The 15,629-nt window shown below is 40.9% G+C and overlaps 2 non-coding genes across 2 annotated transcripts; both read left to right on the top strand.

Annotated features, from left to right (window-relative positions):
- Positions 1–1,039: 1,039 nt before the first annotated feature.
- On the top strand, positions 1,040–1,146 carry LOC112753242 (small nucleolar RNA R71). The gene has a single exon (XR_003177635.1). It is a non-coding gene; the product is annotated as a small nucleolar RNA R71 (small nucleolar RNA).
- A 12,645-nt stretch (positions 1,147–13,791) lies between these two features.
- LOC112753543 (small nucleolar RNA R71) lies at positions 13,792–13,898 on the top strand. Its single transcript, XR_003177927.1, has one exon. It is a non-coding gene; the product is annotated as a small nucleolar RNA R71 (small nucleolar RNA).
- Positions 13,899–15,629: the final 1,731 nt, after the last annotated feature.

The following is a 15,629-nucleotide window of genomic DNA, read 5'->3' as shown; positions in this document are numbered from 1 at the left end:
AAAAGACAGAATTTAAAAAGATTTAAACATAACATGGAAGCAAGTTCTATTTCATACAAGATCTTCCTTATTTAAAACATAGAGAAAGGTGGAATAAAGAAGGAACTCCACCACCTTTTAATGTTGTGGATGTCCATGCTCTTTTCCTTGCTTGTCTTCAGTCTCTTGATCACTTGTAGTGACCATTTTGCAATCTTCCCATCTTACTTTCTTTGCTTCTCCTTTGGGGTTTTTCTCCGTGTCACTTGGAAATCTATCGGTAGGTTTGGGAATCTTCTCAGCTAAACATCCCACCTGGAATTCCAGCTTCCTAATGGTCTCTCTCTGGTTCTTAATATTGGCTCGCACCTCCTCTTTGAACACCTTATTTTCTTGAATCTCTTGGCATATTCCTTCAAGTAAGGTTTCAATATTAGAGAGCTTGTCATCAATTGATGGTTGATTCGGAGCAGATGTGCTGTTTTGGTTTTGATAGGCGTGTGGAGAGGTGTTGTTGTGGGGGTGTTGAGATGTCCTCTGTGTAAATTGTTGGTGAGCTGCATTGTTGTTGGAGTTGTGATGTCTCTGGTCTTGGTTTTGTTCTTGCTGACTTCCCCACCCAAAGTTTGGGTGGTTTCTCCATCCAGGGTTGTAGGTCTTGGAGTATGGATCATAGTTTTGCCTTGGTGAATTCCCAATGTAGTTGGCTTGCTCCTGACTACCCTCTGCTTCTTCATTCACTCCTTCTTGGGTTGTTGATGAAGTGGAGATTGCTGCTACTTGGTTCTTCTCTATCTTCTTGGTGAGGTCAGCCAGCTGTTGGGTAATGAGCTTGTTTTGGGCCAACAGAGCATCTACATTGTTTAGCTCCATTACTCCTCTTGTGTTCCCTCTTTCGGAAGCATAGAAGTAGTTGTTCTCTACTACTGTTTCAATAACATCTATGGCTTCCTCAATAGTCTTCTTCTTGTTCAAAGATCCTCCGGATGAATGGTCTACGGCCTTCTTTGACTCATAAGAGAGCCCTTCATAGAAAATGTGCAGTTGCACCCATTCGTTGAACATATCTGGTGGGCACCTCCTTGTTAGGTCTTTAAACCTCTCCCATGCTTCATATAGAGTCTCACCATCTTGTTGCCTGAAAGTTTGGACCTCAGCTCTCAGCCTATTGATTCAATGAGGAGGGTAAAATCTTGCTAAGAATTTGTTCACCACGTCTTCCCAAGTTGTCAAGCTTTTCCTTGGGAAAGATTCCAGCCACTTGGCTGCCTTGTCCCTGAGTGAGAATGGAAATAAGAGCAGTCTATAGGCGTCAGGATGAACACCATTAGACTTCACTGTGTCACATATTCTTAGGAAGGTGGTTAAATGTTGATTGGGGTCTTCTTGAACACCTCCTCCAAACGAACAGTTATTCTGAACAAGGGTGATGAGCTGTGGTTTAAGTTCAAAGTTGTTGGCATGGATTGTTGGCTTTTGGATGCTACTTCCACAATTGCCTGGGTTTGGATTGATGTAAGAGGCCAAAACTCTTCTATCCTCCCTAGCATGGTTTGCTCTACCTCCTCCCCCATGGTTGTGATCCTCTTCTTCATGATAGTTTTCCATATTGTCTTCCATGTTTGGTTCAAAGAATTCCTCTTCTTCCTCAGCACCAACCACTTTCTTTCCTCTTGCCTCCCTCCTTAATCTAAGGAAGGTCCTCTCAGGTTCAGAATCGAAGGAAGTTGAAGCCCTGCTTCTTCTCCCTGTCATACAACCATCAAGTGCAAGCAAGAAAAGATAGGTGCAGAAAGTATTTTTGTCAGAATTACTGTTAGTTGTGGGTGATGCAATATATCAAACAGTTAGTGGGTTAGCAAACAGAATTGAAAATAACAAAGAAAAATAAAAGAGTAGAGGGGGAAGGGAAGAAGTTTAACTAAAACAGAAAGTAAATCACTCAAACAGAAAATGAAATTCACAAAATAAAAATTCTCAATCTAGTGATCTTCCAATTTAATCATTGTTGATGCACAATCAATCCCCGGCAACGGCGCCATAAACTTGATGCGGGTGGAAACTGTCTCTCAACAAATTTCCTTCGGCAAGTGTACTGAATTTGTCGTCAAGTAAAAAATCACAATAGAGTGAGGTCGAATCCCACAGGGATTGATTGATCAAGCAACTTTAATTAGAAGAATGTTCTAGTTGAGCGAATCCAAAATTTGGGTTGAGAGTTGCAGAAAATAAAATAGCGGGAATGTAAATAACAGAAAAGTAAATGCTAAAATTAAAGGACTGGAAGTAAATGACTGAAAGTAAATTACAGAATTGTAAATGGGAATGGGGGATTTCCTCATAAGAGTAAATGGCAAAAATTAAAGAGAATGGGTAAGATCAGAGATGGGGAGTTCATTGGGCTTAGGAGATATTGCAACCCTCCGGATCAAGTTCATTTTCATCTCTTCCTCAATCAATGCACTCATTGATCTCCTTGGCAATCTTAATTGATTGAATTACAAATTCAATCTCTCAAATCTTGATCAATAGCCAATTCCTTGGTCAATTGCTCATGAGAAGAGATGAAGTATGGTCACTGATTATACCACGTGCATTTCCCAAATCAAGTATTGAGAGGGTTATAGTCATATACCCATCCAAACCCAATTTGGTCCAGCATGAGAAAGCATTTCTAGCTTGATCTCTTCATTCCTCTTTCAAGGTTCAGAAGAGATCCAAGTTTGAATAGCTTCTTTTCCAAGTTAACTACCCAATTGGATGAAGATCGAAAGCTTTCAAATAAAATCAAGAGAAAAGATAGAAGAAAAATAATGAAAACTAGTATTGATCCATCAAATTACAACAGAGCTCCCTAACCCAATGAAAAGGGTTTAGTTGTTCATAGCTCTAGAAAATGAAAACAAAGATGGAGAATACATTATAAAACTAGAAAATGCAGAGAAGGTAAAATACAGAGAGTAATTTTCTTTTCCAACTTTTCAGTCCTCCTCAACAATTCAAAGCTACTCCTATATATACTACTTTTCTCAGCTTCTAGTTGGCTCTTCAAGTCTTGGGCCTTTGGATCTTGAGTTTGAAGCAGTTCTCTTCTTCATTTGGGCTTGGCTTTACTTGCAGAGAGAAAGTGTGAAGTGGGCAGAGACTTTAGCTCAGGACGTTAAGGGTGTTAACGTTTAGTGAAAATATGAGTCCAAGAACGTTAGTGACAATCAACTTTTTCACTAACGTTCCTAAGTAAAAGCCACGTTAACTTCAACGTTAGTGGCACAAACGTTGCCACTAACGTTTCCTCTAAGTCCTTCGCACACGTTATTGAGACTGAACATTTCCAATAACTTTGAAAAGCCCCCTTTGTTCCCACGTTAGAGCCCACGTTAACTTAGTTAACGTGGCTCTTTAACGTGGGCTTGCCATCCTTCGAGAACGTTAGTGACACTCAACATTATCACTAACGTTCCAAGGTGCCCCTATGTCTCACGTTAGAGTCCACGTTAACTAGGTTAACGTGGCTTCTAACGTGGCCATGCTTAGCCATCCCCAACGTTAGTGACAATGTTGAATGTCACTAACGTTGGTGTTTCTTTCACTCATCAACGTTAGCTTCCACGTTAACTAAGTTAACGTGGAAGTTAACGTGGCTCCTTGGGGGGTTGTGTGGTTGCTTCCAACGTTAGTGACAATGTTGGGTGTCACTAACGTTGTCGACCACTCTTGCTTCTTACGTTAGCTCCCACGTTAACCAAGTTAACATGGGAGTTAACGTAGTATGTTTCTCCTTAGGCCAACGTTAGTGACAAGGTTGAATGTCACTAACGTTGGCGTTTCTCCCCCTTCTAACGTTAGAGGCCACGTTAACTAAGTTAACGTGGACTCTAACATGGCCACTTATGAGCATTTGCCAACGTTAGTGACAATGTTAAGTGTCATTAACGTTGGCTCAACTTCCCCTCTCCATGTTAGAGTTCTGATTAACTTAGTTAACGTGACTCTTAACGTGGTCAATGATGGCTTCGAGAGCGTTATTGGCAATCACTTTTCTCATTAACTTTGCAAGTTACCTCCCATTCCTTGCTTCCTTTGGTCCTGAAATCAAGCAATAGAGCGCATCAAAGTTCTAGTCGAAGTCATGGGCAATGCAGCATATAATTTGTCACTAAACTCATGCAAAATCCTTATGAAATAATGTAAAATACACAATGTATGCTTGAATCAAGGTGTAAGTGAATATCTACCCAAAACTAGCTTATTTCCTAAGGGAATGCATGAAACTAGCCTAAAAACAGTAAAGAAAAGGTCAGTGAAACTGGCCAAAATGCCCTGGCATCAAAAGAAGATCAAAAAGAAGGAGGAAGAGCCACAAGCTTCAAGGATGGGAAAGCAAATCATGGAGGAACATTCACAAGAATAAAGGAAGGTAGTGAACCTTACATCCCTCCTCTGCCATACCCTCAAAGTTTGCAAAGAGAGCTCAAAGACCAACAATTTCCTAAGTTTTTGGAGGTTTTTAAGAAGCTGGAAATCAACATTTCCCTTGCTAAAGCACTGGAACAGATGCCTTTGTCTGCAAAATTCCTCAAAGAACTCATTAACAAGAAGAAAAGCTGGAATGAGAAGGAGACAGTGGTCTTGACCTAAGAGTGCAGTGCAGTGATTCAAAAAGGTCTCCCACCAAAGCTCAAAGACCCTGGGAGTTTCATCATATCGTGCACCATAGGCAATATGACCTTGGAAAAAGCTCTTTGTGACTTAGGTGCCAGCATCAATTTGATGCCTCTCTCACTAATGAAAAAGCTTGCAATAGAGGAAGTCAAACCCACCAGAATGTCACTACAAATGGCGGATAGATCACTCAAAATACCCAATGGGGTTGTGGAGAATTTATTGGTGAAGGTTGGGAAATTCAACTTCCCGGCTAATTTTATCATTTTGGACATGGAAGAAGAAGGACAACTAAATTATCTTGGGTAGACCTTTCTTGGCAATAGCAAGAGCTATCATTGATGTAGAGAAAGGTGAGATGATCCTCAGGGTGCATGATGAACAAATGATCATCAATGTATTTAAGGCCATGCAATACCCCCTGAGAAGGAAAAGCATTGATGCACACGGAAACTTGTCTCTCAACAATTTTCCTTCGGTAAGTGTACCGAATTGTCGTCAAGTAAAAACTCACAATAAAGTGAGGTCGAATCCCATAGGGATTGATTGGTCAAGCAACATTAATTAGAGGAATGTTCTAGTTGAGCGAAGCAGAATTTGGTTTGAGTGTTGTAGAAAATTAAATGGCGAGAAAGTAAATAGCAGAAAATGTAAATGCCGAAAGTAAAGAGCTGAAAGTAAATGGCGGAAGATAAATTACAAAATTTAAATGGGAATGGGGAAGATGCTCATAAAAGTAAATTACAAAAGTTAAAGAGAATGGGTAAGATCAGAGATGGGGATTCATTGGGCTTAGGAGATGTTGCATTCTCCGGATCAAATTCATTTTCATCTCTTCCTCAATCAATGCATTCATTGATCTCCTTGGCAATCTTAAGTGATCGAATTCCAATTCCTTGGCAATTCAATCTCTCAAATCTTGATCAATAGCCAATTCCTTGGTCAATTGCTCATGAGAAGAGATGAAGTATGATCACTGATTATACCACATGCATTCCCAAATCAAGTGTTAGTAGGATTATAGTCACCATATCCAACCAACCCCAATTTGGTCCAACATGAGAAAGCATTTATAGCATGATCTCTTCATTCCTCTTCCAAGGTTTAGAAGAGATCCAAGTATGAATAGCTTCTTTCCAAGATAACTACCCAATTGGATGAAGATTGAAAGCTTTCTAGTAAAATCAAGAGAAAAGATAGAAGAAGAGTAATGAAAACTAGTATTGATCCATCAAATTACAACAGAGCTCTCTAACCCAATGAAAGGGGTTTAGTTGTTCATAGCTCTGGAAATAGAAAACAAAGATGGAGATTACATCATGAAAATTAGAACTACAAGTGCAGAGAAAGTAAATTATACAAAGAGTAGTTCCCAATTTCTAATCCCCCAAAAAGCTTTTTTCCTAATTAAAAACTACCCTTATATATACTACTCTTCTGATCTTCTAGTTGGTTCTTCAAGTCTTGGATATGGGCTTTTGGATCTTGAGTTTGAATCAGTTATCTTCTGCAGTGGGCTTAGCTTTACTTGCAGAGAGAAAGTGTGAAGTAGGCAGGGTGTTTAGCTCAGGACGTTAGTGGCGTTAACGTTAAGTGAGAGTGTGGGTTCGAGAACGTTAGTGACAATCACCTTTTTCACTAACGTTCCTCACCCAGGGATGGTCCACGTTAACTTCAACGTTAGTGGCACTAACGTGACCACTAACGTTGCCTCTTGGTCCTTCGCACACGTTATTGGGACTCATCTTTCCCAATAACGTTGAGAGTCTTCCCTTCCCCCTACGTTAGAGTCCACGTTAACTAGGTTAACGTGGCTCTTAACGTAAGCTTGCCAATCCTTCGAGAACGTTAGTGACACTTACCTTTGTCACTAACGTTCCAATGTGCCCCTACTTCCGACGTTAGAGTCTACGTTAACTGGGTTAACGTGGCTTCTAACGTAGCAATGATAGCCATTTCCAAGGTTAGTGACAAAGGTGAGTGTCACTAACGTTGGCTCATCTTTCCCTTATCCACGTTAGCTTCCACGTTAACTAAGTTAACGTGGGATTTAACGTTGCTCAAATTGGCTCATTCCAACGTTAGTGACAAAGGTGAGTGTCACTAACGTTGGCGATTCTTGCTCCCTCCACGTTAGCTTCCACGTTAACTAAGTTAACGTGGGAGTTAACGTGGCTCATTGTGGCTTAGCTCAACGTTAGTGACAAAGGTAAGTGTCACTAACGTTGGCTTCTCTTTTGCTTCTCAACGTTAGAGTCCACGTTAACTGAGTTAACGTGGCTCTTAACGTGGCCAATTGTGAGCTTGGTCCAACGTTAGTGACAAAGGTAAGTGTCACTAACGTTGGCTTCATTTCTTTCTTCTATGTTAGAGTTCATGTTAACTTAGCATGACTCTTAACGTGGGCTATTATGGCTTCGAGGGCGTTATTAGTGATTACTTTTCTCATTAACTTTGCAAGTTAGCTCCCATTCCACGTTAGAGGTCACGTTAGTTAGACTAACGTGGCTGCTAATGTGGTTCTTCCTTGCTTCCTTTGTCCTGAAATCAAGTAATAAAGTGCATCAAAGCTCTAGTCCAGTCATGGGAAATGCATCATCCAATTTATCATTAAATTCATACAAAATCATCATGAAATCATGTAAAGTGCACAATGTATGCTTGAATCAAGATGTAAGTGAAATTCTACCCAAAACTTGCTTATTCCCTAAGAAAATGCATGAAACTACCCTAAAAACAATAAAGAAAGGGTCAGTGAAACTGGCCAAAATGCCCTGGCATCACAACACCAAACTTAAAGCTTGCTTGTCCCTAAGCAAGTACTGAAACAAGAGAATGATGAATGGAATGCCAAGAGAAATGAGTCATTATTGTGGAAGTTATGTCCTTTGGTTTTATGGTGGTTTTATGCATAGCAACTTAGGTTCATTCCTTCACTAGCTTTCAGACCTTTATCATGTCCTAGAACACTCACTTGATTGCATCCCATGAGACTTTTATTCATTGATCCTTTTTGTTATTTTAGGGCTTGTTTGTGTTCTTAGACTAGGTGCTCTGTGAGGGGGCGACTCTTTAAGATAAGCTTTCAGCCAGCACTCCCAAACCATTTGGTTCAAGGTGCTAGGTGTTGAGACACCCCTAAGGACTTACTCCCTCAAGTCTCTTTCCCCCATACATACACACCACAGGCACATGGTTTGTTTATTTTCTGTCTTGAGACCTTGGTGTCCAGCACCTCTTTGGGTTACTAAATGTTCTGTAGCAAGGTTGCTCTTGATAGTGGATTTTCAGTTGATAATCCCGGGTTAGTTAACCCAAGTTACCAAGTGATGAAGCACTCCTACGAACTTATTCATCCAAGCAGATCCTTGGTACAGGAGCACCACAGACACATCTCTCAAGTTTCAAACCCTTGGTGCCTAGCCTTATTCTTTATTAACTTTTCTTTCTTTTTCAACTCTTATTGTTCTTTTTCCCTTTTTCTTATTAGGATCTTGTTATTTAGCTAGTCTCATGGGGTGTGTTTCAAGCATATGATTCAGGCCAGATAGTTATCTTCCCACCTTTGTTGGTGAACCAACTTAGCTAACTTATGACCACATCACAAACTAAGGAATTTACTCCACAATATGAAATCCCCTCTGGTTTTCGATAACAAACATTCTCTTTTTTATTTGATTCAAAAGGAGGCAAGCAACTCAATAAGCAAGGTGAAAATGCAGCAGTGACATAAAGACAGCACACACATGGCAAGAGCGAATAAGCAACATTAAACTCTAATTATCTAAATTAATGAGCAACTATAAAATCAAGTTCCTTTGGACTTCCAAGTTTTAGCATTTTAAGTCTATGGAATTAAGTAACAACACAACCTTCGGGTGATGTTTTCTTGCTATCCCCTTGTTGTCCTCATCCATAGTTTTTACTCCTTCACTTCCTTGGATGATGGTGCACCATTTCTTCAGAAGGTTCCTGCAAAGTTATTGGAAGTTGCTTGTTTCCAAAGCACTTGAGACATAGTTAGCTTGCATGTATGCTTGTGAATTTCTGAACTTAATTTGGTGTGTGAACACCAAACTTAGTTCTTTTGCCTAGTACAACAGATTGCTTACTTGCAGAGAGCCTCATATGTTGTTATTAATAAAACAACCATTAACTTCTAACTAAACTACTACTAAGTGGTTCCCCTGATTGTTTGGAGCTAGCAATCTATCATTGGAGTGTAGTGTGATTATACTCATATCTTTGGTGGGACACCAAACTTAAAACTACACTTTCACTCTTGGATTTGTTTTGGTGTGGAACACCAAACTTAGCTCCTCGCAATACAGGGGAAACAACTTGTGATTTTTATTGAAATGACGATAAAAAAGAAACTACCTCAGGTTGGGTTGCCTCCCAACAAAGAGCTCTTTTAGCGTCGCTAGCTCGACGATTCCTCCATTACTTGAGATGATACTTCACTTTGGGGTTTTCCCCCATGTTGTCCAGGTAGTGTTTGAGCCTTTGTCCGTTCACAGTGAAAGTTCTCTCCGAACTTTTATCCATGATTTCTATGTGCCCATATGGCGAGACCTTTGTGACAAGGAAGGGTCCTGACCACCTTGACTTGAGTTTGCCAGGGAAGAGTCTCAATTTGGAGTTGTAAAGGAGTACTTACTGCCCCTTTTCGAAACTCCTTGGTGCCAGATGCAAGTCATGTCTTCTCTTCGCCTTTTCTTTATAAATATTGGCATTTTCATAGGCTTGAGATCTAAATTCCTCCATCTCTTGCAGCTGCAGGATCCTCTTTGCACCAGCAGCAATGCTGTCAAAATTTAGTATTTTGAGAGCCCAGAGAGCTTTGTGTTCCAGCTCCAGTGGTAAATGACAAGCTTTCCCATACACCAGTTGATATGGGGACATTGCAAGTGGAGTTTTGAATGCTGTTCTGTATGCCCAAAGAGCATCATCCAGCTTCTTCGACCAATCCTTTCTTGATGCACCCACAGTCTTTTCCAGAATCCTTTTTAGCTCTCTGTTGGATGTCTCAGTTTGCCCGCTTGTTTGGGGATGGTAAAGAGTGGCCACCTTGTGTTTTACCCCGTATCGTAGGAAAAGAGCTTCTAGTGGTCTGTTACAAAAATGGCTCCCTCCATCATTGATGAGTGCTCGTGGAACTCCAAATCGGCTAAAGATATTCTTCCTAAGGAAGTTCATGACCACCTTGTTATCATTCGTTGGAGTTGCAATAGCCTCCACCCACTTGAAAACGTAATCCACTGCTACCAAGATGTACTTGTTTGAATATGAAGTTGGGAATGGTCCCATGAAATCGATTCCCCACACATCAAACAGTTCTAGTTCTAAGATAAAATTTTGTGGCATCTCATTTCTCTTGGGCAAATTTCCAGCTCTTTGACACTCATTGCAGTTCTTTGCTAGTTCTTTGGCATCTTTGAAAAGGGTGAGCCAAAAGAATCCGCTTTGTAACACTTTGACTGTAGTTCTGTCCCCTCCAAAATGGCCTCCATAACATGAGCCGTGGCAGTTCCACAGGACCTCTCGTCCCTCTTCTTCTGAAACACATCTCCTCAGGATTCCATCTGAACACTTCTTGAAGAGATATGGCTCATCCCAGACAAAATACTTTGCATTATTTAGGAGCTTTCTTTTTTTATGTTTATTGATCTCTGGAGGTAAAGCCCCAGTTGCTTTGAAATTGGCAATGTCTGCAAACCATGGTGCTTTGTGAACTGCCATCAACTGCTCATCAGGGAAGAGCTCATTTACACTTGTATCATGTGTTACACCGTCATCCTGAGGGATTCTGGATAGGTGATCCACTACCTTGTTCTCCACTCCTTTCTTGTCTCTGATTTCAATATTGAATTCCTGCAACAATAAGATCCATCTTATTAGTCTCGGTTTTGATTCTTGCTTGGCAAACAAATATTTAAGTGCTGTGTGATCTGTGAAAACAATCACTTTAGCACCAATGAGGTATGATCTAAACTTGTCAAATGCAAAAACTATTGCTAGCAACTCCTTTTTAGTAGTGGTATAATTTCTTTGAGTATCATTGAGGACTTTGCTAGCATAGTATATCACATGGACTAAGTTATCTTTTCTCTGCCCTAACACTGCCCCAACTGCAAAGTCAGATGCATCACACATCAATTCAAAGGGTAAGTTCCAATCAGGTGGGGAAATGATAGGGGCAGAGGACAATCTTTTTTTTCAAATTCTCGAATGCTTGCATGCATGTTTCATCGAAGATAAATGGTGTATCAGATACAAGGAGATTGCTCAAGGGCTTGGCTATCTTTGAAAAGTCTTTAATAAATCTTCTGTAAAAGCCAGCATGCCCTAAAAAGCTTCTAATTGCCTTGACATCACTAGGTGGAGGAAGTTTTTCAATAAGTTCCACTTTAGCTCTGTCCACCTCAATGCCTTGGTTAGAAACCTTATGGCCAAGGACTGTTCCTCCTGTCACCATAAAGTGACATTTCTCCCAGTTCAAGACCAGATTGGTCTCTTGGCACCTTTTCAATACCAAGGCTAGGTGATTCAGGCAGCTAGGAAAGGAATCTCCGAATACCGAGAAATCATCCATAAAAACTTCAATGAATTTCTCTATCATATCTGAGAAGATAGAAAGTATGCAGCGTTGGAAAGTTGCCGGCGCATTACATAGCCCAAATGGCATGCGCCTGTAGGCAAACACTCCATATGGGCAAGTGAATGAGGTTTTCTCTTGGTCTCTAGGATCAACCACTATTTGGTTATATTCTGAATAACCGTCAAGAAAACAATAATATGCGTGTCCTGCGAGTCTTTCCAACATCTGATCCATGAATGGGAGGGGGAAATGGTCCTTTCGTGTAGCCTCATTGCGTTTCCGGTAGTCTATGCACATCCGCCATCCTGTGACGGTCCTTGTAGGAATTAGTCCGTTCTTCTCATTGTGGACTACAGTGATCCCTCCTTTTTTGGGCACCACATGCACGGGGCTGATCCAGGGGCTGTCTGAAATCGGGTAGATTACCCCTCCCTGCCATAACTTCATAACTTCTTTCTGCACCACTTCCTTCATGATTGGGTTCATCCTCCTTTGGGATTGAATGGATGGTTTGGCATCATCTTCCAACAGTATCTTATGCATGCATATGGCCGAACTGATTCCTTTCAAGTCAGCGAGGGTCCATCCAATGGCATCCTTATGCTTTTGTAACACTTGGAGTAATTCATCCTCTTGATCTTGGCTGAGGGATGAGTTTATGATCACCGAGTAGCTTTCATTCTCTCCTAAGTATGCATATTTGAGAGTGGGTGGTAGTGCCTTGAGTTCAAGTTTGGGTGCTTCTAACTTTTCATTCTCTTCCTTTGGTGCACCTTGTATATGCATCTCTGCTGTCGCAACCTCTTCACTAGACATTAATCCCTCCTCTATTAATCCTTCAGGTTCTTCTTCTTCAAAACTCTCCTGCATTGCATCTTCCAGTGAGTCCAACCTCATACATTCTTCCCATTGTTCTGGTGGATAACTCATGGCCTTGAACACATTGAATGTCATCTTTTCATTGTGTAATCTCAAGGTGAGATCACTTTTTTGGACATCAATGACAGCTCCAGCAGTAGCTAAGAACGGTCTTCCCAGGATGATGGAGGCTTTGGCTTCCTCCTGCATGTCCAATACCACAAAGTCTGCTGGGAAAATGAAATCCTCCACCTTCACCAACAAATCTTCCACTATACCATGAGGGAACTTGAACGATCGGTCTGCCAGTTGTAGGGCCATTTTTGTCGGCTTAGCCTCCTCGATCTTCATTTTTCTCATCATAGCTACTGACATCAGATTTATGCTGGCTCCTAAGTAACATAGAGCTTTCTCCACTGTGATCTCCCCTATAATACAAGGGATCTGGAAGCTCCCAGGATCCTTCAGTGTCTGGGGTAGTTTATGCTGAATGATAGCACTACATTCTTCGGTTAGTATCACAGTCTCGTTGCTCTTCCAACTTCTCTTCTTAGTCATCAATTCCTTCAAGAACTTGGCATAGAGCAGCATTTGCTCTATTGCCTCAGCAAAGGGTATATTAATCTGCAATTTCTTGAAGATTTCTAAAAATCTGGAGAACTGGCTGTCATCCCCCTTCTTCTTCAGTTGTTGAGGATATGGTGCTTTCGGAACATATGGCTTCAGCTCTCCTTCCTTTTGACGTGAGTTGGAGGTGGGGATTTGAGCTTCATCTTGTTCCTCCTTCTTTCCAACTGAATCTTTCTCTTGGGGTTGCTTGGGAGTCTCCTTCAATTCTTTTCCACTTCTGAGGGTTATAGCCTGACACTCCTCCCTTTGGTTTGAGTCTGCATTACTGCGAGGGTCGTGGCTGGAAATTCTCATGAATAGGTAGCCAATTTGTGTCTCAATTTTTTTGATTACAGCATCTTGATTATGCATATTAGACTGCACTTCTTCTCGGAATGCCTTACGATTGAATCTCTTTGCATATGCTCTCAAGCATAGTCTCAATTTTGGAGAGTCTATCTTCAGATGAGGGTGAGTTGAGAGTGGAGGGGTGAGTTTGGTTATTCTGGTTTTGGTATGGATGTGGAGAGGTGTTGTTAAGGTGGTGTTGATATGATCTTTGTGTGGAATGTTGGTGAGCTGCATGGTTGTTGGGGTTATGACGCCTCTGATCTTGGTTATGATCTTGTTGATTTCCCCACCCAAAGTTTGGGTGATTTTTCCATCCAGGGTTGTAGGTTTTGGAGTATGGATCATGGGTTTGCCTTGGCGAGTTTCCAATGTAATTGGCTTGTTCTTGCTCCTCCTCTGCCTCAGCATTCACTCCTTCTTGGGTTGTTGATGAGGTGATGATTGTTGCCACTTGGTTCCTCTCCATCTTCTTGGTGAGGTCAGCTAGCTGCTTGGTAATAAGCTTATTTTGGGCCAGCAGTGCATCCACATTGTTTAGCTCCATCACTCCTCTAGTGTTGCCTCTTTCAGAAGCATAGAAGTAGTCATTCTCAGCTACAGTTTCAATGACATCTATGGCTTCTTCAATGGTCTTCTTCTTGTTTAGAGATCCCCTGGATGAATGGTCTACTGCTTTCTTTGATTCATAAGAAAGGCCTTCATAGAAAATGTGTAGCTACACCCATTCATTGAACATATCTGGTGGACACCTTCTTGTCAGGTCCTTAAACCTCTCCCATGCTTCATATAGAGTCTCACCATCCTGCTGCCTGAATGTTTGCACCTCAGCTCTCAGCCTGTTAATCCGTTGAGGAGGATAAAATCTTGCCAGGAATTTGTTTACCACATCTTCCCAGGTTGCTAAACTCTCCTTTGGGAAGGATTCCAGCCATTTAGATGCCTTGTCCTTGAGTGAGAAAGGGAACAGAAGTAGTCTATAGGTGTCAGGATGAACACCATTAGACTTCACAGTATCACATATCCTCAGGAAGGTGGTTAGATGTTGATTGGGATCTTCTTGGACACTCCCTCCGAATGAACAGTTGTTCTGAACAAGGGTGATGAGCTGTGGCTTTAGTTCAAAGTTGTTGGCATGTATGGCTGGCCTTTGGATGCTACTCCCACAGTTTCCTGGGTTTGGGTTGATGTAAGAACCCAGAACTCTTCTCTCTTTCCCAGCATGATTTGCTAGACCCTCTCTGTCATGGTTGTGAGCCTCTTCTTCATGATGGTTCTCCATGTTTTCATCCATGTCTGGTTCAAAATATTCTTCCTCTTTCTCAGCACCAACTACTCTCTTTCCTCTTGCTTCCCTCCTTAATCTAAGGAAGGTCCTCTCAGGTTCAGAATCAAATGAAGTTAAAGCCCCGCTTCTTCTCCCTGTCATACAACCAACAAGGCACAAGCAAGGAACTAGATGCAGAGACTATTCTTGTTAGAAATGCTGTTAGTGTGAGTGATGCAATATATCAAACAGTTAGTGGGTTAGTGGACTGAATCGTAAACAACTAAGAAAATAGGTAGTGGGAAGGGAAAAAAATAACTGAGTAGAAAGTAAATTACTCAAATGAACTTAAATCAAACAAAAGAAAAAAAATGCTCAATCTAGTTATCCTCCAATTTAATCATTGTTGATACAAAATCAATTCCCGGCAACGGCGCCATAAACTTGATGCACACGGAAACTTGTCTCTCAATAATTTTCCTTTGGCAAGTGTACCGAATTGTCGTCAAGTAAAAACTCACAATAGAGTGAGGTCGAATCCCACAGGGATTGATTGGTCAAGCAACTTTAATTAGAGGAATGTTCTAGTTGAGCGAAGCAGAATTTGGTTTGAGTGTTACAGGAAATTAAAAGGCGAGAGAGTAAATAGCAGAAAATATAAATGCCGAAAGTAAAGAGCTGAAAGTAAATGGCGGAAGGTAAATTGCAGAATTTAAATGGGAATGGGGAAGATGCTCATAAAAGTAAATTGCAGAAATTAAAGAGAATGGGTAAGATCAGAGATGGGGATTCATTGGGCTTAGGAGATGTTGCATTCTCCGGATCAAATTCATTTTCATCTCTTCCTCAATCAATGCATTCATTGATCTCCTTGGCAATCTTAAGTGATCGAATTCCAATTCCTTGGCAATTCAATCTCTCAAATCTTTATCAATAGCCAATTCCTTGGTCAATTGCTCATGAGAAGAGATGAAGTATGATCACTGATTATACCACATGCATTCCAAAATCAAGTGTTAGTAGGATTATAGTCACCATATCCAACCAACCCCAATTTGGTCCAACATGAGAAAGCATTTCTAACATGATCTCTTCATTCCTCTTCTAAGGTTCAGAAGAGATCTAAGTATGAATAGCTTCTTTTCCAAGATAACTACCCAATTGGATGAAGATTGAAAGCTTTCTAGTAAAACCAAGAGAAAAGATAGAGGAAGAGTAATGAAAACTAGTATTGATCCATCAAATTACAACAGAGCTCCCTAACACAATGAAAGGGGTTTAGTTGTTCATAGCTCTGGAAATAGA

Source organism: Arachis hypogaea, chromosome 15 (assembly GCF_003086295.3).
Source record: "Arachis hypogaea cultivar Tifrunner chromosome 15, arahy.Tifrunner.gnm2.J5K5, whole genome shotgun sequence".
NCBI lineage: Eukaryota > Viridiplantae > Streptophyta > Magnoliopsida > Fabales > Fabaceae > Arachis > Arachis hypogaea.
This window is presented reverse-complemented; position numbering and strand designations above follow the sequence as displayed.